The sequence below is a fragment of the Hylobates moloch genome, unplaced genomic scaffold (assembly GCF_009828535.3).
Source record: "Hylobates moloch isolate HMO894 unplaced genomic scaffold, HMol_V3 SCAFFOLD_9, whole genome shotgun sequence".
Classification (NCBI taxonomy): domain Eukaryota; kingdom Metazoa; phylum Chordata; class Mammalia; order Primates; family Hylobatidae; genus Hylobates; species Hylobates moloch.
The window spans coordinates 21,451,135-21,477,524 of NW_026652284.1; the positions used below are offsets into that span (position 1 = coordinate 21,451,135).

Sequence of the window (26,390 nt, forward strand, 5' to 3'; positions counted from 1 at the left end):
GCAAATACCAGTGTGAGAGCTACAAGTTTCAACAAAAGCAGCACACAGTATATTGGCAGCCAAAATCACTTCACTCTATTCTGCATCATCAGGTCAGCCAAACACTTTCTGTCAAGACTCAGTAACTCTCACCATACATTTTTGTCTATTCATTGGTCTATGGGCAGTAATGTCTTATAAAGCACATATTACTAAGTGCTTTATATACATCACCCTATTCCTCAAAATAATTGTTATTATTCTCATTTTAGAAATTACAAAATTGAAGCTCCAAGGCACTTAGCAATTTGCAACTAATAACTAATTAGCAGGGCTGGGATTTGGATTCAGGTCTACGTGACTTTAAATTCTTGGTTTTTTTCACTGTATTAGTTTAATTCTTAAGGCTTCTCCCACCACCTTCCACCCTCTGCACTAAGCCTGGCACATAGAAAACATTTGATATTTACTGAATCCATAAGAGTTAAAAAGGATAATTTAATTCAAACTCAAGGATCTGTCTAGGATCAAATTCTTCAGCTCCAATTTTAGTTTTGTTTTTTGTTTTTGTTTTGTTGTTTTGAGACGGAGTCTCGCTCTGTGGCCCAGGCTGGAGTGCAGTGGCGCAATCTCAGTTCACTGCAAGCTCCGCCTCCTGGGTTCATGCCATTCTCCTGCCTCAGCCTCCTGAGTAGCTGGGACTACAAGTGCCCACCTCCAAGCCCAGCTAATTTTTTGTATTTTTAGTAGAGACGGGGTTTCTCCATGTTAGCCAGGATGGTCTTGATCTCCTGACCTCGTGATCCGCCTGCCTTGGCCTCCCAAAATGCTGGGATTACAGGTGTGAGCCACCGCACCCCGCCCAATTTTAGTTTTAAAAAAAGTGGCCGGGCATGGTGGCTCATGCCTGTAATCCCAGGACTTAGGGAGGCCGAGGCAGGTGGACCAAGAGGTCAGGAGTTCAAGACCAGCCTGACCAACATGGTGAAACCCTGTCTCTACTAAAAATACAAAAATTAGCTGGGTGTGCTGGCGCGTGCCTGTAATCCCAGCTACTCGGGAGGCTGAGGCAGGAGAATCGCTTGAACCCGGGAGGCGGAGGTTGCAGTGAGCTGAGATCGTGCCACTGTACTCCAGCCTGGTGACAGAGCGAGACTCTGTCTCAAAAAAAAAAAGAAAAAAGAAAAAAATTAAGTTCATTCAACTCCCTTTTAATTTTTAAAAAAGTGGAAAATACAGGTTTTTCAGTTAAAAAAAAAAAACTGGGTTTATTCCAAAATGGAATCCATCATAACATAATTCATTACTATGGGAATTTGGATATAAAGCAAGTGAAATCATAAAAAGCAGCATAGCTTAGTGTACTAAGACATGGATGTGAAGTAAAATCTGAATTTAGTAACAAGTTTCAGCTAAAATAGAGATAAATGTACTTACCTCCCCATCTAACAATCATGCTCTAAAGTTCAAATGTGCTAATGCTTATAAAAACACTTCATAAATGTAAAGTGTTATACAATATTAATTATTAGTGTTAATTGAGCCTTTAAGACAGAATAAAAGCCTCTAAGGCCAGCATTATTAAAAGCCCCATCATATTTGGAGCATTGTAAGGTAAACATCTTAAACTCAAATTAGTTTATCCTTAAGAAAGAAAGGATGTGGCTTACCCATTACTAACCTTTTTATAGTATGTCTAAGTGCTATCTCTCCAATTGGCACTATTAAGTCTCCAATAGCAGAGAACTGGGATATATACCTCAATATATTGTTTCACTTTTAGAAGGATTATAACCCTGGCCTCATTGTGGGGGAGGGACACTGGGTTCTATAACTAGATAATAATTCCCTCCTTTCATGCTAAGGCACTTATCTATTCAGAACATTAGATGTCAGATCTGTAATACTGAGTGATAAAAAATATTCCAGATTATTTCTTCCAGCTATAAAAGCTGTGCTTCTTAGGCGGAGCCAATAAACATTAATAGCATAAGCCTATATATTGATTAGTCTTCCCTAAGCTAAAGAGAAAATAAACAGAAAATATTCAACAATCTTAAAAGGCCATAGCATCAGTCCTAACGAATGTCACAAAGTGCATTTATCGATGACATTGCTGAGACTGATATGAAATGATAAAATATTTTTAAAGCCAATGGAATCTGGGTAAATGAGAGACTGTTTAGAAGCTACTGGGATTGTGTGTATGTGGTGGGGCATATTTTAAATAATGATCAAGATAGGACAATCTCATCATTAGACTCACCATTCTCTTATTTTCAGCCCTCAAAAATTAATGACCATTACCTTATCAAAACCCAGATTATAAAGATGGCAATGAGGCCAGGCACGGTGGCTCACACCTGTAATCCCAGCACTTTGGGAGGCCAAGGCAGGCGGATCACCTGAGGTCGGGAGTTCGAGACCAGCCTGACCAACATGGAGAAACCCGGTCTCTACTAAAAATACAAAATTACCCAGGCATGGAGGCGCATGCCTGTAATCCCAGCTACTCGGGAGGCTGAGGCAGGAGAATCGCTTGAACCCGGGAGGCGGAGGTTGCAGTGAACCAAGATCATGCCATTGCACTCCAGCTTGAGCAATAAGAACAAAAACTCCGTCTCGAAATAAATAAATAAGACAATGAACTTCAGAATCTTGCAACGCATTTTAACATGCGCATAGCCTTCTTATAATTCAACATTTCCTCCAATCCATCTCTCAACAAAATCCTCCAACTATTCCACTCCTACTAGAGAAACAAATTCCATCCCATCAAACTTTCCTAAGGAAATAAGATCACTTAAAAGATTTTCCTCCCCAGTTCATTCATTTTCTGCATCTGCATCTATATTTATATATGTACCATGTGCCAGAATCACAATTGCATTTTATATCTGCCAGGGCTGAGTTTCAAAGACTACATGTGCACATAGCAGACAATATTATAAATATTATAAACAAATAAGCAGATTTAGAATACAGGTGACTAACACATAAGTAAGATGTATAAAGGGTTATCCACAATAACTACAGATTAGTCTAAATTCCTTAATGCATCACTCAAAGCCCTGGCAAGCTGGAGGTTATCTTTTTTCCTTCTATGGGCAGACTGATCTACTCATTTCCTGAAGATGAACTACTTCATGTTATAACTTTGCCCAGACATTTTCCCTGCCTGGAATACCCTTTCCATCTCATCAAATCTATTCAAGAAATTCAATGCTAATCTCTCTTCAGTGGAACCTTTCCACACTCACTATTTTTTAACTCTACCTTTGTTGATAACTTACTGACAGTCAGTATATAAGCATATATTACTATGATAGATGTACTGTTCTTTTATACAGGACATGCATAAACATTTGTGTATGTGTTTATGTCATAATACTCCAAGTAAAACACAAACTCCTTGAAGGTGCAGAACTGTCATTTCTTTGTATTTTTACCTGTACAATATTATGAATATAATGGTTATTCAATAGAGATATGTTTAAGAAAAAAATAAAAGAGGGAAAGAGAGGCGGGGTATCCTTAGGATCCACCAAGTTAATAGTTTCCTTTTTTTTTTTTTTCGTAGAGAGGGGGTCTCACTACATAGCCCAGTATGGTCTTGAATTCCTAGGCTCAAGCAATCTTCCCACCTCAGCCTGGCAAAGTGCTGGGATTTCAGGCGTGAGCCACCATGCTCAGTCCCCAAATTAATAGTTTCTTGAAATTAAGCCCTTATCAATGGCCTGAATCCTTCCGTTGTTTTATGGAGTACTATTTGTATTCATCAATGATTTCCCAACACTTAAAATAAAAAACTCTACAGAATCTGGTTATTGACACCCCTCCTACTTCATCTCCTATCATATTCTACCATTCTCTCTGAGACCTCTCACTCAATGTTCCATATACATACACTGGCCTCCTCGGTCCTCCCATCAGCCCGCTCATTTCCACCTTAAGATCTTTCTACCTGGGGGCTGGGCACAGTGGCTCACACCTGTAATCCCAGCACTTTGGGAGGCCGAGGTGGGCAGATCACCTGAGGTCGGGAGTTTCAGGCCAGCCTGGGCCAACATGGTGAAACTCCATCTCTACTAAAAATACAAAAATTAGCCAGGCGTGGTGGCGGGCGCCTGTAATCCCAGCTACTCAGGAGGCTGAGGCAGGAGAATCGCTTGAACTCGGGAGACGGAGGTCGTAGTGAGCTGAGATCACCCCACTGCAATCCAGCCCGGGCGACAGAGTGAGACTCCATCTCAAAAAAAAAAAAAAAAAAAAAAAAAAGATCTTTCTATTTGGAGCTTCCTCTGCCTTCCCTCAGATCTTCCCATGGCAGCTACTGCCTCCTAATTCAAGTCACAGTTCAAATATCATTCCTCAGAAATGCCTTAGCTGACAATCCTAGCTAAAGCTGCACTCCTCTCACATTACTTCCTAGTATATGAAACTTCTCTTTTTCTCCATCTCAATCTGAAATTATTCTGTTGATATGTTTACTACTTGTCTCTCCCAACTAGTATGTAAAGTCCATGAAGAGAAGAATTTTGAGTTTTGTTCACCAATGTACCCCAGTGCCTAGCCTGGAATACTAGCTGGTATGCAGAAGGCAGTCAATAAATATTAATCCAAAAAAAAAAAAAAAAAAAAAAACAAGTTTTAGAACTCGGTTTAGAACTACCTAATACTGTAGTTCTCAGGAGCAAGAACATTGTTTTCTGCTCCTATTTATTCATTTATTTATTTTATTTTATTTTTTGAGATGGAGTCTCACCCTCTCGCCCAGGCTGGAGTACAGTGGCGTGATCTCGGCTCACCGCAACCTCCGCCTCCTGGGTTCAAGCGATTCTCTTGCCTCAGCCTCCCAAGTAGCTGGGATTACAGGCGCATGCCATCACACCCAGCTAATTTTTGTATTTTTAGTAGAGACGAGGTTTCGCCATGTTGGCCAGGCTAGTCTCGAACTCCTGACCTCAGGTGATCCGCCCGCCTCTGCCTCCCAAAGTGCTGGGATTATGGGTGGGAGCCACCGCATCCAGCCCTCCTGCTCCTGTTCAAAAGACAGGGTCTCAGCCGGGCACAGTGGCTCATGCCTGTAATCCCAGCACTTTGGGAGGCTGAGGCAGGCGGATCACCTGAGGTCGGGAGTTCCAGACCAGCCTGACCAACATGGAGAAACCCCGTCTCTACTAAAAATACAAAATTAGCCAGGCATGGTGATGCATGCCTGTAATCCCAGCGATTCAGGAGGGTGAGGCAGGAGAATCACTTGAACCCGGGAGGTGGAGGTTGCAGTGAGCTGATATCGCACCATTGCTTTCCAGCCTGGGCAACAAGAGCAAAACTCCATCTTTTTTTTTTTTTTTTTTTTTTAAAAGGGTCTCACTCTGTGGCCCAGGCTAGAATGCAGTGGTGTGATCATAGCTCACTACAGCTCTAACTTCTGGGTTCAAGCAATCCTCTCCCTTCAGCCTCCTGAGTAGCTAGTACAACAGACATCTGCCACCACACTTGGCTTTTTTTTGTTTTGTTTTGTTTTTTGTTTGTTTGAGACAGAGTCTCACTCTTACCGCCCAGGTTGGAGTGCAATGGCACGATCTCGGCTCACTGTAACCTCCACCTCCTGGGTTCAAGCAATTCTCCAGCCTCAGCCTTCCAAGTAGCTGGGGTTACAGGTACCCGCCACCACGCCTGGCTAATTTTTTGTATTTTTAGTAGAGACAGGGTTTCACCATGTTGGCCCAGGCTAGTCTCAAACTCCTGACCTCAGGTGATTCACCTACCTCAGCCTCCCAAAGTGCTGGGATTACAAGCATGAGCCACTGCGCCCGGCCCACACCTGGCTTATTTTTAATTTTATTTTCGTGGAGACAGAGTCCCACTGTGTTGCCCAAGCTGGTGTTTCCTACCTTTAATCTCCCACAGCATCTAACAGACTAAATGCACTGAAATCACCAAATAACTGCTCAACAAATGAGGACAGAAATATGGTATTTCCTTTTCTGACACCCCCTCCAGTTACATCTTTAAGTCAACAAATACTCATTAAGTACCTACCATGAGTCAGGCAGTGAGCTAGGCATCCTTCTAATTTCTTACTTTTTCAATTTGTCATGCTTATCAATGATATTCTGAAAGGTCAAGCACCTGGTCATAAGCTAAAGAATCCTTGACACTGCCATCCCCAGTCGATCTCATTTTATTGAACAAAGAAATGCAACTAATTACAGCTACCTGCAGGGCACCATATAAATGTACTAGTTACTGTTTATGTCAGGAGACCACACCTGCAGGGCACCATATAAATGTACTAGTTACTGTTTATGTCAGGAGACCACACAGAAAACTTTACTGTCCAATTCTTAATATGCGTCGGTCTCTCATCTACTATTGTTCTTCAAGAGAACATTTCTTGTTTAAAAAAAAAAAAAAAAACTATAAAAGACATTCCTGAGAAATCTAGAGACATCTGAATACGGGCTGATGAAGAAAAACAATTTTTTAGGTGTGATAATGGTATGGTGGTTATGTAGCAGATTATCTTTATTATTTAGGGTGACACATCTGTAGCTTGTCAAATTGTTCAGAAAAAAATTTGTTGTGGTATATATAGAGATACAAACAGCAACTTAAATATAATAAGGCAAACAGTTGACAATTACTGAATTCCAATGAATAGTCTAATAAGTATTCTATCAACTTTTCTATGTTTGAAATTTTTCATAAGAAGTTGCTGAGAAGAAAATGTTTATTTTAAGAAGATTATTATGTGTAATTTTCTAGCTATACATACTTGATGGTCTTTAATACAAGCTTTTACATATAATTAGACCAAAACTGATCCAGAAAATACTACAGGACTCAGAAACTGAACCACTAAAACACAAGAAATACTGACATAAGAAGTAAGGAACCCAAGGCAAAAACCTGGGCAAAAGCCTAGGCTAGGTCCCTTCTTCTTAACCAGCCTTGGGCTCAGAAAAGAAAGACACTCTATTTTGGAAGCCTGCTTCTAGAAAGCACAACACATGCAGACCCAATCTTTCAGGCTTATCCTCCCAAGGAGGTAAGTCTATGATGGGAAACTAAACTACAAAATCACAGTGACGATATATATGAATAGATCTTTCTAAGCTCACAAGCATTTTAAAAATATAGTTTAATTATTATTGCTATTATTACTTAGGCAGATATTAAGAACTATAATCACAACCACCAATGTAATAACTGATTCAAGCCAAGATTATCAGTGGATGCTAAAACCATTTGGTTGGAAAATAGGATATTTATACTCTCTCAAAGTCACCATACAGATTTCTCACAAAGGGAAGTAGGGATCCCTACAATGGAAAGATAAAACTCACCATCAACAATGAGACAGACTGGGCACAGTGGCTCATGCCTCTAATCCCAGCACTCTGGAAGGCTGAGACGAGTGGATGACTTAAAGTCAGGAGTTCGAGAACAGCCTGGCCAAAATGGTGAAACCCTGTTTCTACTAAAAATACAAAAATTAGCCAGGCATGGTAGCACACATTTGTCATCCCAGCTTCTTGGGAGGCTGAGGCAGGAGGATCACTTGAACCTAGGAGACGGAGGCTGCAGTGAGCCGAGATGGTGCCACTGCACTTCAGCCTAAGCAACAGAGAGAGACTCCATCTCAAAAAATATATAAATAAATAAATAAAGAGATACATTGACATTATATGATTCCTAATACAACACAAGGGGAAGTACACAGCAGCATCTATGTAATATTTCTTCCCAAAAATGTCTACCCTGAATCTAAGTACAAGAAAACAATCAGACAAATCCTATTTATGGGACATTATAACTGGCCTGGACTCTTCCGAAGGAGAATGTTATTAAAGATATACACACAAACAAGTTAGAAAGGACTGCTCTAGATCAGGGGTCTGCAAACTAAAGTTTTATAGGAACACAGCAACGCCCATTTGTTTATGTATAATTTATGGCTGTTTTTCCCTCACAAGAGATAAGATGGCCCACAAAGCTGAAAATAGTATCTAGCTCTTTACAGAAAAAGTCTGCTGACTCCTACTCTAGATTAAAACAGACACAAGGCAGGCACGGTGGCTCACACCTGTAATAACAACACTCTGGTAGCCCAAGTCAGGAGGATCACTTGAGCCCAGGAGTCTGAGACCAGCCTGGGCAACACAGCAAGATCCCATTTCTATAAAAAATTTTAAAAATTAGCCGGGTGTGGTGGTGCACATCTGCAGTCCCAGCTACTCAGGAGGCTAAATCAGGAGGATCACTTCAGCCCAGGAGATGGAGGCTACAGTGAAGTATGAACACACCATTGCACTCCAGCCTTGGTGAAAGAGTGAGACCCAGTCTCTTAAAAAATAAACAAGGCCAGGTGTGGTGACTTACCCCTGAAATCCCAGTACTTTGGGAGATCGAGGCAGGAGGACTGCTTGAGCCCAGGAGTTCGAGACCAGCCTGGGCAACATGGTGAGACCCTGTCTCTACGAAAAAATTTTTAAAATTAGCTGGGCATGGTGGCACACGCCTGTGGTCTCAGCTACTCGGGAGAGGCTGAGGTAAGAGAACTGCTTGAGCCCAGGAGTTAAGGCTGCACTGGGCCATGATCAGGCCACTATACTCCAGCCTGGGGGACAGTGTGAGACCCTGTCTGAAATAAAAATAGCAGTGGAAATTAGTTGCCATGCTTTCTTTTTTTTTTCCAACTTTTAAGTTCAGGGGTACATATGCAGAACGTGCAGGTTGGTTACACAGGTAAATTGTGTGCCACGGTGGTTTGCTGCACAGATCATCCCATCACCCAGGTACTAAGCCCAGCATCCAGTAGCTATTCTTCCTGATGCTCTCCCTCCTCCCACCCCTGCCATGCTTTATTAACCAACGAAAGCTCAATACAAAAACTCAATCCCCTGGAGTATGTTTCAAGAAGAATCTGTGTGATAAGGAACTATCACCAACAAAATAAATACCAATCCACAATTCTTTGTTTGGGGCTAAATGTGTTTTGAAATTCAAAATTTTTCAAACTTTGGAAACTTAAGGACTGGGGCAGCATCCAATAGGCAAACACATTAATATTTCTACAGTTAAATATGTGAATAATCATAATAAAAAGTGAAATGAAGATTATAAATAGCCTGCTTCAATTCAGGTCAGCTTTTGCCAGGAAGCAAATTACTTTACTCATTTTAAATGCATTTTGGCTTTTAGAATTACATACAAAGAACTCCTTGGGAATATTCTACGCTTGTATTCAAATCATTTAATCAGCCTACACTAGTACCTACTTATGGGGTGGAGTTGGGTAGACTTCAGAGATTTTCCAAGAGAATTGTATTTGTGATTCCAACATAGTTGCATATTCTACTGAAGATTCAGAAAAACCACATTAATACGAACAAGTGGTTAGGAACAGGCACGGTACTGGAATACATCATTTTAATCAGGATTCAAAGCAACCAGAGAGAACATGGGTTGGGATAGCGTAAAAGCACTCATGTTGGACCAGAGTTGCTGTACATATATCATAGGTAGCCAATTCAAGAGCTTAGAGATAACATGTAACTGTTTAAGGCTGCAAATAGGTCCTTAAAGGAAGGAAAGATTATTAAAATTTTAAATTATGCATCAACTTATATCTAAAATATGTAACAAATATATGTTGGTTTTACTTGATGCTACATTTTATTAGGGATCAGAATTTGGAGACAAATTACTATAACCCTTAGTTGAGAAGCTGGTAAATTCTTGATATAACTCCTTAACCAGACTAACTTAGTAACCCATGACAAAGTAATATGCTGGAAATAGTGGTGAACTTAAAGTCCAGCAGACCTCAATTCTCATCTCAATTCTGCTAGTACCTAATTATACCACCTGACCCAGAAACATGGTAGACACCCAGCAAATAGGCTGCTAAATCAATGAGCTTTTTTGTGCCTCTAATTCATCATTTGTGTCACAGAACACTAGATTAAAGAAATTTAAAGGTTTGGTTTAGCTATAAATTCTTAAATAAAAATGCAGGTTTATTCAAATGATTAGAGTTGGTCAGAATTATTTACGACTAATTTTAAAGAAACAGGGCCAGGCGCGGTGGCTCACACCTGTAATCCCAGCACTTTGGGAGGCTGAGGCAAGCAGATCACGAGGTCAGGAGATCGAGACCATCCTGGCTAACATGGTGAAACCCCATCTCTACTAAAAAAAAATAATAATAATACAAAAAATTAGCCAAGCATGGTGGCACACACCTGTAGTCCCAGCTACTCGGGAGGCTAAGGCAGGGGAATCGCTTGAACCTGAGAGGCAGAGGTTGCAGTGAGCCAAGATCGTGCCACTGCACTCCAGCCTGACGACAGAGCAAGATTCCGTCTGAAACACACACACACACACACACACACACACACACACACACACGGTCCTTCATTAAAGAGGAAAAAACAAAAACAAAATTTTCCGGCAAAGTAAAACAGCATTACATAGGTTCTGTGGTAAGAACAAATGAGAGGAAGTATAATCTGATCTATAACATGTGCCCCCCAGGACCTTATCAACTCAAACTTTAGTATTGTGTGACCTTAAAGATTAGTCCAAATCATTCACTTTACAGATGAGAAAACTGACTCTGAAAAAAATTACATAATATGCCCAAGGTCATACTCTCTGGCCACAACAATGACAGGACTAAAACCCAAAGTTCCAACGGGCACAGTGGCTCACGCCTGTAATCCCAGCACTTTGGGAGGACGAGGCAGGCGGATCACGAGGTCAGGAGATCGAGACCATCCTGGCTAACACGGTGAAACCCCGTCTCTACTAAAAATACAAAAAATTAGCCGGGCATGGTGGTAGGCGCCTGTAGTCCCAGCTACTCGGGGAGGCTGAGACAGGAGAATGGCGTGAACCCGGGAGGCGGAGCTTGCAGTGAGCCGAGATTGTGCCACTGCACTCCAGCCTGGGTGACAGAGCAAGACTCCGTCTCAAAAATAAATAAATAAATAAAATTTCCCCAGTTCCCAGTTAAATGCTTACTTCCTTTCTTGTAATCAAAGGCTTCGAGAACTGCATAACAACAATGGTGCTATCTGTCATATGGCAATCACTTCAGTCAACATATGCTCTGTCAGAACCTCTAGTTCCACTATATCACCTTTATACACGGCATGGGCAATGAACTCTAGGCAATTAAATCAAAAAACCCACATAGAAAGTATTTCCAAATCTTATATCCAGTAAGAGACGAGTATCCAGAATATACAGAGAGATACAGAGAGCTTATGACTCAATAATAAAAAATATCCAACCAAAAATGGGCAAAGGATTTGCACAGGCATTTCTCCAAAGAAGATATACGAATGGCCAATAAGCATATGAAAAGATGCTCAACAACATTAACTGTTAGGAAACTGCAAATCAAAACCAAAGTGAGGCTAGGCGCGGTGGCTCACAACTGTAATCCTGGCACTTTGGGAGGCTGAGGCGGGTGGATTACCTGAGGTCAGTAGTTCAAAACCAGCCTGGCCAACATGTCGAAACCCTACCTCCACTAAAAATACAAAAATTAGCCGGGTGTGGTGGTGGGCACCTGTAATCCCTGCTACCTCGGGAGGCTGAGGCAGAAGAATTGCTTGAACCCGGGAGGCGGAAGTTGCAATGAGCCAAGATCGCGCCACTGCACTCCAGCCTGGGCGACAAGAGCGAAACTCCATCTCAAAAAAAAAAAAAAAAAAAAAAATGAGATGACACTTCATCCCCACTGGTATGGCTATAATAAAAAAAAGACAGACAATAACAAGTGTTACGAGAATGCAGAGAAACTGGAACCCTCATACACTGCTACTGAGAATGTAACATGATACAGACACTGTGAAAAAGGTCTGACAGTTTGTCAAAAAGTTAAACATAGAGGTACTATATGACCCAGCAATTCTACTCTAGGAATTACACCCCCAAAAATGAAAACTTATGTCCATACCAAAACTTGTAGAAGTATTCATGACAGCCAAAAAGTGAAAAATGTCCATTAACTAATAAACAGATAAACAAAATGTATTATTATTACTATTATTTTATCTTGAGATGGAGTCTTGCTCTGTTGCCCAGGCTGGAGTGCAATGGCACGATCTCGGCTCACTGCAACCTCTACCTCCCAGGTTCAAGCGATTCTCCTGTCTTAGCCTCCCGAGTAGCTGAGATTACAGGTGCATGCCATCACGACTGGCTAATTTTTTTTTGTATAGAGATGGGGTTTTACCGTGTTGCCCAGGCTGGTCTCGAACTCCTGAGCTCAGGCAATCCACCCGCCTCAGCCTCCCAAAACGCTAGGATTACAGGCATGAGCCACCGCACCCGACCACAAAATGTAGTATTATTATACAATGGGTTATTAGCCCTAAAAAAAAAAACCAAGTACTGATAGATACTACAAAATGTGGATGAACCTGGGAAACACTATAGCAAATGAAAGAAGTCAGACACAAAAGTCTACATATGGTATGATTCCATTTATACAAAATGTCCAGAATAGGCAAATCCATGGAGATAGAAAGTAGATTATGATTGCCAGGGGCTAGAATAGCAGAGAACAGAGAGTGACTACTAATGAGTATGGGTTTCTTTTAGGGGTGATAAAAATGTTCTGAAATTAAATAATGATGATGGTTGCACAACCCTGTGAATGTATTTTTTTAAAGCACTGAATTATACACATAAAATGATTTTTATGGTATATGGATTATGTGTTTGTGTGTGTGTGTGTGTGTGTGTATATATATATATATATAAGTGAGGCCAGGCACAGTGGCTCACACCTGTAATCCCGGCATTTTGGGAGACTGAGTTCAGATTGCCTAAGCTCAGGAGTTCGACACCACCCTGGGCAACGGTGAAACCTCGTCTCTGCTAAAAATACAAAAATTAGCCAGGGATGGTGGCACGTGCCTATAGTCCCAGCTACTTGGGAGGCTGAGGCAGGAGAATCGCTTGAACCCGGGAGGTGGAGGTTGCAGTGAGTCAAGATCGCACCACTGTACTTCAGCCTGGGTGACAGAGCAAGACTCCATCTCAAAACAAAACAAAACAAACAAACAAAAAAAAAAATATATATATATATATATATACACACACATCATATGTATATTTTGTATATATGTGTGTGTGTATATATATATAGGTATATATAGATATATATATTTTTTTTTTCACACACACACACACACACACACACACACACACACACCAAAGCGTACTTCCCACTCATTTCCCATTCATGCCCTCTCTGGTTGGAAAAAGTAAAATGCCAACACAAGGTGAAAGCATCAAGGTCTCGATTCAGTATCTATTGAGCAAGGCATGTACTATAAAGTGGGAATACAGAGACAGTCTGATCTTATGATATTCATAGTCTATTATAAATAAAGTACGCAAATAATTACAACACAATGTGTTAAGTGCAACAACAGAAGTACAAAGGGCAGAAGAAGGTATAGGTGACCCTTGAACAACATGGGTTTGAACTGCACAGGTCCATTTACGGATGGATTTTCTTCTACCTTCACTACCGCAAGACAGCAAGACCAGCCCTTCCTCTCCCTCCTCAGCCTACTCAATGTGAAGATGACAAGGAAGACCTTTATGATGATCCTCTTCCACTTAATGGATAGTAAATATATTTTCTCCTGCTTATGATTTTCGTAACAGTTTCTTTAGCTTAATTTATTATAAGAGTACAAATATATAATACATACAACACAGAAAATATGTGGGTCTAATATAGTGGTTCACACCTGGAATTCCAACACTTCAAGAGGCTGAAGCAGGAGGACTGCTTGAGGCCAGGAGTTCGAGACCAGCCCTGGCAACACAGCAAGACCTCATCTCTACAAGGAAATTTTAAAAATTAGCTGGGCTTGGTGGCACGTACCTATAGACCCAACTACTTAGGAGGCTGAGGTGGGAGGATCACTTGAGCCTGGGTAGCTGAGACTGCTGTAAGCTGTGTTCATGCCACTGTATACCAGCCTGGAGGGCAGGGCAAAATTCTGTCTCAAAAAAAAAAAAAAAAATGTGTTAACTGTTTATGCTATTGGTCAACAGGAGGCCATTAAGTTTTGGAGAAGTCAAAGGTTACACTCAGGCCTTGGAGAGAGTAAGGGCTGGGTGTATTTTCAAGTTGAGGGGCCACCGTACTACTACCCCCGCATCATGGTGTTTCCTCCAGGAGTCCAAGAGCCTTGCCATTCCTCTTGGTGCTTCCTTCAGGAGTTGAAGGGACTGGCCATTCTTCTCACTCCTGTAGTAGCACCTATCCAGGCTCTCTGCTGTTTTCTGACTTAGGGCAACTACAACCATGGCTGACAAATGGTAGCCACTCACATGGGTGGGAGAAAGGGTACTATACATATTACACATATGTACTACACATATTATACTTACACCAAGCTCCTGGCCATCTCTTGTGGCCTCAAGCAGAACCCCAAGCAGTTCATGATCACCTGGATTTTGCAGATGCCCAACCGGTGGGCCACACCCTGTCCTTGACCTCCTGGGAGCTGGTGGTGCTACTGGGCAACTTGACTCACAATGCCATCTTCAACTACCACTGCAGTGCCTTGTGGGACAGTGGCATGGTACTGCTTGCCTGGCTGCTCAGAGCCTGGTGCCAGCGCTAAAAGTCCTTCCTGCCCATTGAGGCCACCGAGCTGCCTTTCTAGCCCTGGACCACCATGGAGGAGGGCATCCAGCTGGTGTGCAAGACAGGCATGCTCGACTGGATCTACTGTGAGCCCCTCTCGGCCTCCTTGACCCCTTGTCCCCCTCACATGAGCCAGTGGCACCCAAGGACATGCTCCTCACTCAGGGCCTACGGCAGTGTCTGCTGCTGGCAACACCTGCCGACGGCAGCTCCCTCAGAGCTACATCTCTCCCTGGTCACTCTGCTAGAGGCCATGATGGAGCTCCAGACCATCTCCGACGTTGACCTGCTCTGGCATCAGAGCCAGCCAGGCCACACCAGGCTCATGCTGGAGCCCAATCCAATGCTTGAGCACCTCACAGGATGGCTCCTTAGCCACAGTGTGCCCAGGGAGAAGGTGGATAAAGAGCTCACCAAGGTCCTCCTGAAGCTGTACAGCAAAGAGGCCAAGTACAACCACAGCTACCTGGTCTGTGGGCTGGGAGAGGAGCAGTCCCTACCACCCCTCTACTCTGACCAGGCCAGCAGGTTGAAGCCACCCATGCGTGACAACTAGCCCTCAGCCTGGCTCTTGGAGAATGGGACACGGCCTGGCCCCACATTCCTGGAAGGTGGGGGAAAGAAGGAAGGCTAGATTTCAGGAAACCTGCTTTCTGCTTTGAGTTCAGGGGAGCCAGGCAAGGGAGCCTGGGACCTTGTAGGGGAGACAAAAAGCCTTGGGCAGTGCCCTCCCAGTGTATCCCTTGAGCCTCCTGTCGCAAGCCACACCCTCATGCCATGTTCAAGGGACCCAAGAAGACAGGTGTGTCCTTGCCCTCAACCACTCACATGGGTATCACTGGTCAGAGCTGATGAGGGGAGCAAGCCACATCAGTGGCCAATTGCAATGAGTCTCTGGTGTCCCTGGAGGGAGTAAGAGCACCCAAGGACATAGTATTAAGTGTGTTACATTTTGGCCTGGGCAGCAAGGTGGGTGGGCACAGCAGTGCAGCCACCCCTCTGCCACACAGGCCACCAAAGCACTATAGGCCAAGCAGGGAGATCTCATGGTCCATAACATAAAATCATCTTGAAGTTTTTACTCTAATTTTTGTGTTTTTTTGGAAACAGGGTCTCAATGTCCCCCAGGCTAGAGAGCAGGGGCGAGATCATAGTTCACTGGAACCTTGACCTCCTGGGCTCAAGCAATCCTCTCACCTCAGCCTCCCAGGCAGCTGAGACCACAGGCACACACCACCATGCCCAGCTAATTTTTTTTGTTTGTTTGTTTGTTTTTTTTTTTGAGACAGTTTCGCTCTTGTTGCTCAGGCTGGAGTGCAATGGCGCCATCTCCGGCTCACTGCAACCTCCACCTCCCGGGTTCAAGCGATTCTCCTGCCTCAGCCTCCCATGTAGCTGGGATTACAGGCATATGCCACCACACCCGGCTAATTTTGTATTTTTTTAGTAGAGACGGGGTTTCTCCATGTTGGTCAGAGTGGTCTCGAACTCCCAACCTCAGGTGACCCACCCGCCTCGGCCTCCCAAAGTGCTGGGATTACAGGCATGAGCTACCACGTCTGGCAAAAGCCCAGCTAATTTTTAAAAATATTTTGTAGAAACAGATCTTGCTATGTTGCCCAGGCTGGTCTTGTACTCCTGGACTCAAGTAATCCTCCTGCCTTAGACTCCCAAAGTGCTGGGATTACAGGCATAAACCACCGCACTTAGCCTACTCTAAATTTTAAAAGACCTTTTTAATGCATTATTTTTACTTAACATTTTATTTTGTAGATACAGGACACTTTAATTTTGGTGACAGTCATTTCTCCTTTTGTAATGGTTTTTCTCTTAAGGCAATTTTTTTCTTTTTGGCATTGCCTCCCACTTTGAAAGCGCATTTTTGCTGTTTGATCACTGAGGAAGGAGCTGCCAGTCCCTTCTGATGAGTCTGGCTTCTCCAGGTGCATATGTGGCCTTGGGATAAGCTGAGTTCTGAATCGGACTTTAGGGTATGATGGGGCCAGAATTACACATTACAGCTTGTGAGAACAGAGCCCTGGTGGTCTGGCTTCACACCTGAGGTGCTAGGCACACAGGCATCCAATAAATAGTGGGTGCATAAAATATATATATATGTGTGTGTATACACCCACACACACACACACACATACACACACACAGATTTTTGACAGCACCAGAGGGTTGGCACCCCTAACTCCCACATTGTTCAAGAGTCAACTGCAACTTACTATGGATCAGGGAAGGTCTCACAGAAGAGAAGATATCTAAAAGTAGATTTTAAAGAATGAATAGGCCAGGCAGAGTGGCTCACACCTGTAATCCTAGCACTTTGGGAGGCTGAGGCAGGAGGACCGCTTGAGCTCAGGAGTTTGAAACCAGCCTGGGCTACATGGTAAAACTTCGTCTCTATTTTTTTTTCTTTTTTGTTTTTTGACAGAGTCTTACTCTCTTGTCCAGGGTGGAGTGTAGTGGCACGAACTGCAACCTCCGTCTCCTGGGTTCAAGCAATTCCCCTGCCTCAGCCTCCCAGGTAGCTGGGATTTCAGGTACCTGCCACCAAGCCCAGCTAATTTTTGTATTTTTAGTAGAGATGGGGGTTTCACCACATTGGCCAGGCTGGTCTCGAACTCCTGACCTCGTGATCCACCTACCTAAGTCTCCCAAAGTACAGGGATTACAGCCGTGAGCCACCGTACCTGGTCTATGGTAAAATTTAAGCTGACTCTTTTAAAATGAGTAGAATCTATGTATGAAAAAGAAAAATGACTAGATTTTCAGATATACTGAGGAAATAATAAATAGTGGGCAAAATACAACTGGAAATGCACATACTTAGTTCGGCACAGCCAGAGTAACCCAGATTGCTGAAGCGGCACTGACTAGTTACTGGCGATGGTATAACTTCAGTAGAAACACTGTCTATAGTGTTTCAGTTGCTTCAGTTGTTTTTTTGCACATATTCTACCATAAACATCCCTCTAGGATTGTTATGCTGGATAAAACCTTTGCGCCAGCCTATCTGTTTACCATCCTTATTTCATTTTTACAACAAATCTGAGATAAGTATTAATATCCCAATTTTAACGAGAAACTCAACTTCAGAAAGGTTCATAACAGTTCACAGTAATACATCCCAGCATTCTGTTAGGTGTTACAAATTTATTATCTCATTTAACTCTTCAAACAACCCTAAGAACTAGGTATTATTGGTACTTCTATTTTACAGATGAGAAAACCGAGGTTCAGGGAGGTTATGCAATTTGCTCAGGGTCACAGTGGTATTAAGAGGCAGAACTGAGAATTAAAATTCAGGACTGCCTTATCCTATAGCTCTCTTCCATTACAGTATAATGCTTTACCTATCTTCAATCGTAACTCAGTCTAATCCAGTATGCTTTGATTGTTACACTCTCTGCATTTCCAGTAACTAATATGGTAGTAGCCTCTTGCAAGGACAGGTACAATACACATTTGCCAAAGACAGTGCTTTTATGTATTAAATGTAAGGGAAGGCTACACCCAGAGAAACGCTAGCCAAGAGAAGCCCCAACACAAGGTGACTTCTCAGACTCTTCAGGTTTTTCTAAAGGATATGGAAGAGTCTCCAATGCTATAGCATACTAGCCTGAGGAGAAATGCAAATAAATCTTTTCATCAAAGAGATGGAAAGAGTACATCTGACCAAGATCTGGTTACAGCAATGTAGAGATCTTGCAGTACATACTGCAGCAAAATCAGGTGCTGACAGCTGAGAGATATCAAGTGGCATAAGGCTGTAAGAAGGGAAAAAAGCCCTAGAAGTACTTAGATTCCAAAAATGTCTCTAAACGACTGCAAGAAACTGACACACGACAAAAGAGTGGGATTCCATTAAGTCCATTTAAGAGTTAAATTGGTGAAACAACTCACATAACACCAACAGATCATACTGGTAGCTCACGTCTCCTCTCATTTTACCTTTTTTTCACATAAAAAGGTAAGCTGTCTTCCCAGTTCCCGGCAAATGTGATATCCTTCAAATATTGTTTCTCAGCTTCCCAGATGGCTAGGCTAGACTAGGACATAAGAAAGATGCAGTAACATGCTCCCCACCTCCCATCTAACAGCAGGAAGAGAATCAAAAACCAAAAGAAGAAAGGAGTAGCCAGCAATGATCTCTTCTCTCATTCCAAATACCACAAGTTAGTCCTGCTTATATAAGAGAGGTAACTATTAGAACACATCCCAAGCCTTTTTATCTTTCTCTTTCAGGTTGGGGTTAAGGAATGTTTTAAATTGTATTTCTTTTCATTTTGGTGAGGGTTTGGGGGGGATTTTTTTGTTTTTTTTTCTGAGACAGGGTCTTGCTCTGTCGCCCAGGCTGCAATGCAGTGGCATGATCACAGCTCACTGCAGCCTCAACCTCCCAGACTCAAGTGATCTTCCCACCTCAGCCTCCCAAGTAGCTGGGACCACAGGCACATGTCACCACGCCCAGCTAATTTTTTGTATTTTGGGTGTTTGTAAAGACAAGGTTTCATCATGTTGCCCAGGCTGGTCTCAAATTTCTGGGCTCAAGGGATCCTCCTGCCTCAGCCTCTCAAAGTGCTGGGCTTACAGGTGTGAGCCACTATGCCCAGCCTATTTCTTTTAATTTTGTTCTGGTGTGCTTACATAAGTTTCTTCATGGATTTCTTTGTAAAACAAGACTTAACATAACAGACTCTAGACCCTACCTCTCTCATAGGAATGCTATTTGAAGGAAATGTTAAAGTACTTGAAAAACTTAAAAGCGTAACACAATAATAATAGGTAGTATTTATTGTGTTTGTTTTGTGTCATTTAAAGCCCTTTGCGTGAACTAATGTATTGTCTCACAACAACCCTGAGGCAGATACTATTAACCTCTTTTTTTTTTTTTTTTTTTTTTTTTTTTTGAGATGGAGTTTCACTCTTGTCGCCCAGGCTTAGGTTGATTTCTTTTTTTTTTTTTGAGATGGAGTCTTACTCTTGTTGCACAGGCTGGAGTGCAATGGCACAATCTCAGCTCACTGCAACCTCCGCCTCCTGAGTTCAAGTGATTCTCCTGTCTCAGCCTCCTGAGTAGGCGAGATTACATGCGCATGCCACCACGCCTGGCTAATTTTTGTATTTTTAGTAGAGACAGGGTTTCATCATTATTGGTCAGGCTGGTCTCGAACTCCTGACCTCAGATGATCCGCCCGCCTCAGCCTCCCAAAGTGCTGGGATTACAGGCGTGAGCCACTGCAGCCGGCCAACCTCATTTTTAAGATGAGTAAACCGAGGCCCAGAAAAAACAGAGTTCCTTTCCCTAGTTTACACAAATATTATATGGTGGAGCTAGAATTCAAACTCAATCCATTTGAGTCAATAAATTTGAGTGTACATTACTCAAATATACTCATGTAATGAAAATTATGTTAGAATATTACTACACATGGATTAAGGAAGCAAACACAATAACCTAGTAAAACATTCAACAAATAATTTGAGTTCTTTGTCCTCACCATCATACCACCACCATCTTTTTTTTCAAGACAGCGTCTCCCTCTGTCACCAGGCTGGAGTGCAGTGGCGCGATCTGGGCTCACTGCAACCTCCACCTCCTGGGTTCAAGCGATTCTGTTGCCTCAGCCTCTTGAGTAGCTGGGACTACAGGCACATGCCACCACGCCCAGCTAATTTTTGTATTTTTAGTACAGACAGGGTTTCACCATGTTGGCCAGGATGGTCTCGATCTCTTGACCTCATGATCTGCCTGCCTCAGCCACCCAAAGTGCTGGGATTACAGGCGTGAGCCACCACACCCAGCCCATGCACCATTATCTTTATGCATTCTGAGATTAACATGTAACAGATAAATTTATGCGGAATATAGGCTCTGGAGTCACACAAACCTAGTCACACGACGTCACTTAATAGCCGTATGGGCAAGTTACTTAACTGCATCTCAGTGTCCTCATGTGTAAAATAGGGATAATACCTATCACACAGAATTTAAGAACTAAATGGGACCCCCATGCGGTGCCTCACACCTGCAATGCCAGCACTTTGGGAGGACAAGGTGGGAGGATTTCTTGAACCCAGGAGTTTCAGATCAGCCTGGGCAACATGGCAAAACCCCATCTCTATCAAAACAATACAAAAATTAGGTGTAGTGGTGTGCGCCTATAGTCCCAGCTACTTGGGTGGTAGAGGTGGCAGGATCACCTGAGCCCGGGAAGATCAAGGCTGCAGTGAGCAATGATCACACCACTGTACTCCAGCCTTGGTGACAGAATGAGACTCTGTCTCCAAGAAAATAATAATAGGCTGGGTGCGGTGGCTTACGCCTGTAATCCCAGCACTTTTGGAGGCCGAGGCAGGCGGATCACGAGGTCAGGGGCTCAAGACCATCCTGGCTAAGATGGTGAAACCCCATCTCTACTAAAAATACAAAAAATTAGCTGGGCGTGGTGGCGGGCGCCTGTAGTCCCAGCTACTCAGGAGGCTGAGGCAGGAGAATGGCGTGAGCCTGGGAGGCGGAGGTTGCAGTGAGCCAAGATCGCACCACTGCACTTCAGCCTGGGGTGACAGAGCAAGACTCTGTCTCAAAAAAAAAAAAAAAAAAGAAGAAGAAAAAGAAATGCTTAATGCTTTAAGAAAGTTGGCCAAAGCCAGGTGCTCACACCTGTAAACCAAGCAAGCACTTTGGAAGGCTGAGGTGGAAGGATCACTTGAGGCCAGGAGTTTGAAACTAGCCTGGGCAACATAGTGAGACCCAGTCTCTACCAAAAAAAAATTAAATGGATTATAAACTCATCTCAGAATAGTTGTTGGCATATAGTAAGTGCTAAGCAAACACCATTAGCTACTATTGTTAATATTTTTATTTCATTTTTCTTTGCCATTTTCCATGTAAACAAGTATCTAAAAAATGTTTGCCTCAAAGCTATCAAGTAATCTTGAAATGGGCATATGTTTTACATTTCACATTTCAGTGTCTCCATACTTTGGTAATATTTTCCAGTAAATTTATATTCCATGCAACTAATATTGCTACCTATGCAAGCATCTATTCTACCATTTTGAACTTAAGAAATAATACAATACAATAGCTACATTGTGTTTCTTATGTGTAGTGATAATACTGCAAACCCTTACCTCTTAATATAACCTGCCACATTTCTAATAGCATGAGAGTCACTCTGTATGGCTTTTCATCAAACGCCCCAAATTAAAATAGGTAGTGTCTTCTTAAAATTACTTACTTTTTCATTTGACAAATCTCAAACCCAAAAGGTAAAGGGACTTGTGACTTGCTCAAGTTCATATAGGTAGAAAATGACAAAGACTGACCCGGAACCTTCAGACTGAGTTCAAAGCTCTTTTTCATCTCTCTGGGCTGAATAATTCCATTTCTTGTCAGGGGAGGTAATAAACATCTGAAAATAGTGAATGACTGAAATCTCCCAAGGTTAAAAAAGAATTTCAAGAAGACAATCTTCAAAGGTCATTTAATGTAGCACAACAAAACAACAACAACCAAAGTGGCATAACTCAGTACTGTTTCCTTCTCAAAAAATCAGGTCATCTCGAAAATTTGCTTTACTAAATTTGTATTAGCCTAACCCAAATCTCACGCTACTTCTTCCCAGCTATCTCTGCAACTTTCTGAAGCTGGGCAACTTCAGCTCAAAATTCAATGACAAACTCCACGGAACTGTCACAGTGCAATGTTATAGCAAATATTCCTGAAAATAAGTGGTGCTTGTGAAGTCCATTCTACTGAGATTCTCGGTGTAATTATTTTTCTGTGATAGAATCTGATTTGTTTCATGAAACCATACTAAAATAAAAGAGAAGACAAAAATGTTCTCATTTAGGACACTAACTGATATTAAAATTTCCCAAAATTTTTGGAGCAGTTCAAATCTAACAAGCATTTACCAAAGGATTTAATCCATATCATTCTTTCAAAAAGTCTGGACTATAATCCCAATGCTTTGGGAGGCCATGGTGAGAAGACCACTTGATCCCAGGAGTTCAAGACCAGCCTAGGAGACACAGAGAGACCAATCTCTACCAAAAATGTTTAAAATTAGCCAGGTGTGGTGGCACACGCGTATGGTCCTAGCTACTTAACAGGCAGAGGTTGGAGGATTGCTTGAGCCTGGGAGGTCGAGGCTGCAGTGAGCCATGATGGCAACACTGTATTCCAGCCCAGGTGACAGAGTGAGACCTTGCCTAAAAAATAAAATAAAATAAAATAAATTCAAAAATAAAAATTAAGAAAGTCCACTCTGAAAACAACATAAGACTTTTTACTTGTTATAGATTTAACCAGAGTCAAGACCAGAAGTGACCAATCCATTTTACACATGAGCCACAGCAGGACTGAGGAGAGAGGAAGAGAAAACAGGAAGACTAGCAAGTCAAATCAATTATTTACTTAAAAGTCCACAGAGTACAGAGCACTATAAGATGTACAGTGCCAACATGCTCCACCCTTTCTCTGCTAGTCAGTACAGGCCAAGAGATGAACACCAGAGTCCAACAACCAGCCAAATGCCAGGCAAAATGGCCTTACCAGGCTAGATGGGGTCAAACACATATATTTTTAACTCATAGTCAAAGAGGCTCAAGGAAGATGATCGACAACTTAAATATTGCAGCGATATTAAGGAAAACAAGGCTAGGAAAATGTCTGAATATACAGACATTGGGTCTTTTGAATGTACATTTACAGTAGTGTTAGGGACAGAAACAAGACCGGAAAAGTCTTAAAAAGTGAGTGAGTGTAAAAGCAAAAGCTGCAAACAGAATGCCATTTTAAAAATGTTTAGAAGTAAAAGGGCCGGGCGTGGTGGTTCACGCCTATAATCCCAGCACTTTAGGAGACCGAGGTGGGCGGATCACGAGGTCACGAGATCGAGACCAGCCTGACCAGCAAGGTGAAACCCAGTCTCTACTAAAAATACAAAAATTAGCTGGGTGTGGTGGCACGCGCCTGTAATCCCAGCTACTCGGGAGGCTGAGGCACGAGAATTGCTTGAACCCGGGAAGCGGAGGTTGCAGTGAGCCAAGATCACGCCACTGCACTCCAGCCTGGTGACGGAGCCAGATTCCATCTCAGAAAAAAAAAATGTTTAGAAGTAAAAGAAGAAAAAGATGGCAATAATTCAAAAACATAAAAAGGCAGAAAATTTTTATTTGTTTTAGGATAGACAAGACCTCTGTATTTGTAGTCTGAAAAGAAAGACTCAATAGCGAAGCTGAAGATGGAAGAGATAAAGATAACTGATGAGAGTGAGGTACTGGATACTAGAGAATGCAAAGAAGAAAACTGATCCATGTGGATCCTGGAAGTCATCAGACAAAAGCAAATAAAGCAATAAGACAAAAGACAAAAAGCAATAAAAATGGAGAGAGAACAGATGCTAAGGACTTTTTGAAAAATCAGAAGCTGTGCAAAAATAGCAAAACAATGGTCTAGAGGGACAGTGAATGACTAGAACTACAATGATTGCTCCCCTTGTCCAAGGAGTTGCAGAGTATTCAACCAATGAAAACAGAAATAACAGCATTCATTACAGAAAAAGCCTTGTTTTCACTTATGGGTTAGGAGATGGAAGAAATATTGGAAGAAAAAAAATTAAGAACTTAGGACTTTGCTCACATTTGTGCACAGGTTCTACCAGACCCAGCAGAAACAGGTAGTAAAGAGACATCAAGAATGAGGTAGAAAAGAATGAGACTGAGCTTTTAAAATACTGAGGCAATAAGGCAGATGAACTTTGAGATAACTTTTTACCAACAGTGAAGATGAAGAAGAGTAATCTAAAGAACTTTATGGCTGCAGAGGATGAGGGGAATGAAGACAAACATATCAAAAAACTGCTGGATACCACAGACAACAAGTCTTCAGCACTAACTAGCCCTAATTTTCAAGTGGAATCATTTCCAAAACCCACTTTCCCAGAAGCTGGACCTGAAATATCCTTTAATTTCATTTGCCAAGACTAGCAATTTGCTGAACTGTGTCAACAGTTTGTTTGTGTTTGTTTTTCGAATTGGACATTTGTTTTTAATAACAATTTGTTGCGTTCTACAAAGGCATAGGAGGGATATTCCCCAAAAGATAAATGAATGCCACATGACTAGAACTGGGTCTTCTATTTTTATGATTTAGAACTGGGTTTTTTGTTTGTTTGTTTGTTTGTTTGTTTGTTTTAGGCAGTCTCTCGCTCTGTCGCCCAGGCTGGAGTGCAATGGTGTGATCTCGGCTCACTGCAATCCCCTGCCTCCCAGGTTCAAGCGATTCTCCCACCTCAGCCTTCCAAGTAGCTGGGATTACAGGCACCTGCCATCACGCCTGGCTAATTTTTGTATTTTTGTAGAGATGGGGTTCCACCATGTTGGCCAGGCTGGTCTTGAACTTCTGATCTCAGGTGATCCACCCGCCTCGGCCTCCCAAAGTGCTGGGATTACAGACATGAGCCATCACACCCAGCCATAACTGGGTCTTCAAAGCCCCCTTTGCATGCTCAGACAGGATGGAAAAGGATAGATAACACCAGTTAATATTTAGTTAGCACTTCACTGATTCAAATTACTATCTAATCAATTAGCTCAACTGACCCACTCTATTCCTATTCTTATGATGTGTAATCCAAGGATAGAGGAGCAGAAAGAACATGGATTTTAAAGTCACTGATCTAGAATTCTAACTCTCCCGGTTCCCACAGGGATATTTCTTAAACCTCTATGAGCTTCCATTTCCTCACCTGTAAAGTAGGAATAACAGTACCTATTTCATGAGGCAGTTGTAAAGATTAAAGTGTAAGTCAAGTACCTACTATACAGTAGATGCTTAAGAAATGGTAGATAATGGCCAGGTGCAGTGGCTCATGCCTGTAATCCCTGCACTTGGGAGGCCGAGGCGGGTGGATCACAAGGTCAGGAGTTCAAGACCAGCCTGGCCAATATGGTGAAACTCCGTCTCTAATAAAGATACAAAAATTAGCTGGGCATGATAGCACACACCTGTAGACCCAGCTGCTCGGGAGTCTGAGGCAGGAGAATTGCTTGAACCCAGGAGGCGGAGGTTACAGTGAGCCAAGATCACGCCACTGCACTCCAACCTGGGCAAAAAAGTAAGACTCAGTCTCCAAAAAAAAAAAAAAAGAAAAGAAATGGTAGATAATATACTCCACATGTTGCAATGAAAAGAAATGGAAGACTATTTTAACTAATGTCATTATAAACTAAACCATCCAAGCTGAACCACAATTTATTGGTTACTGTTGTTAATACACACAAGGCAAATTATGTTAAACAAATCATAAAATAACAAACGTTTTCCAAAAAGTCCTCTCTACCTAACAGTTAACCTAAGGATGACAGTATTTATTAAGGTATGATTTTCATAACTAGGAACTTATACAATGTTTCATGGTTTGAAACGTACTGTATTTTTTTTCCAAATGATTACTTCCAAAATAAACTAAACTTTTAACTTCCAGCTTAATCCTGGGGCAATTTTAGAGAATCTCAACATCTCACAAATAAATGGAATTGAAAAAGCATATGGATATAATGCAGTCAGCAGAGAATTTGAGGGCAAAAGAGAGAGGCTATGTCTTGCCCCCTTTCCAACTTCAGTTAACTAATATCACAAATGTTCCTCAATTCTACCAATTTCTTTCTTTTTTTTTTTTTTTGAGACGGA

The 26,390-nt window shown here is 42.1% G+C and overlaps 1 protein-coding gene across 6 annotated transcripts in view; it reads right to left on the minus strand.

The window, feature by feature from the left end:
- Positions 1 to 26,390, minus strand: part of LUZP1 (leucine zipper protein 1) — a 91,958-nt gene that overhangs the window by 39,425 nt on the left and 26,143 nt on the right. The window contains exon 2 of one of the 6 annotated variants that reach the window (XM_058444531.1): positions 13,907 to 14,024. The exons of 4 other annotated variants lie outside the window; for them this stretch is intronic. The gene's annotated coding sequence lies outside the window, so the exon portion shown is untranslated. Of the gene's footprint in view, positions 1 to 13,906; positions 14,835 to 26,390 lie in introns of those variants that run through there. One more of the 6 variants, XM_058444529.1, reaches the window with a different exon arrangement.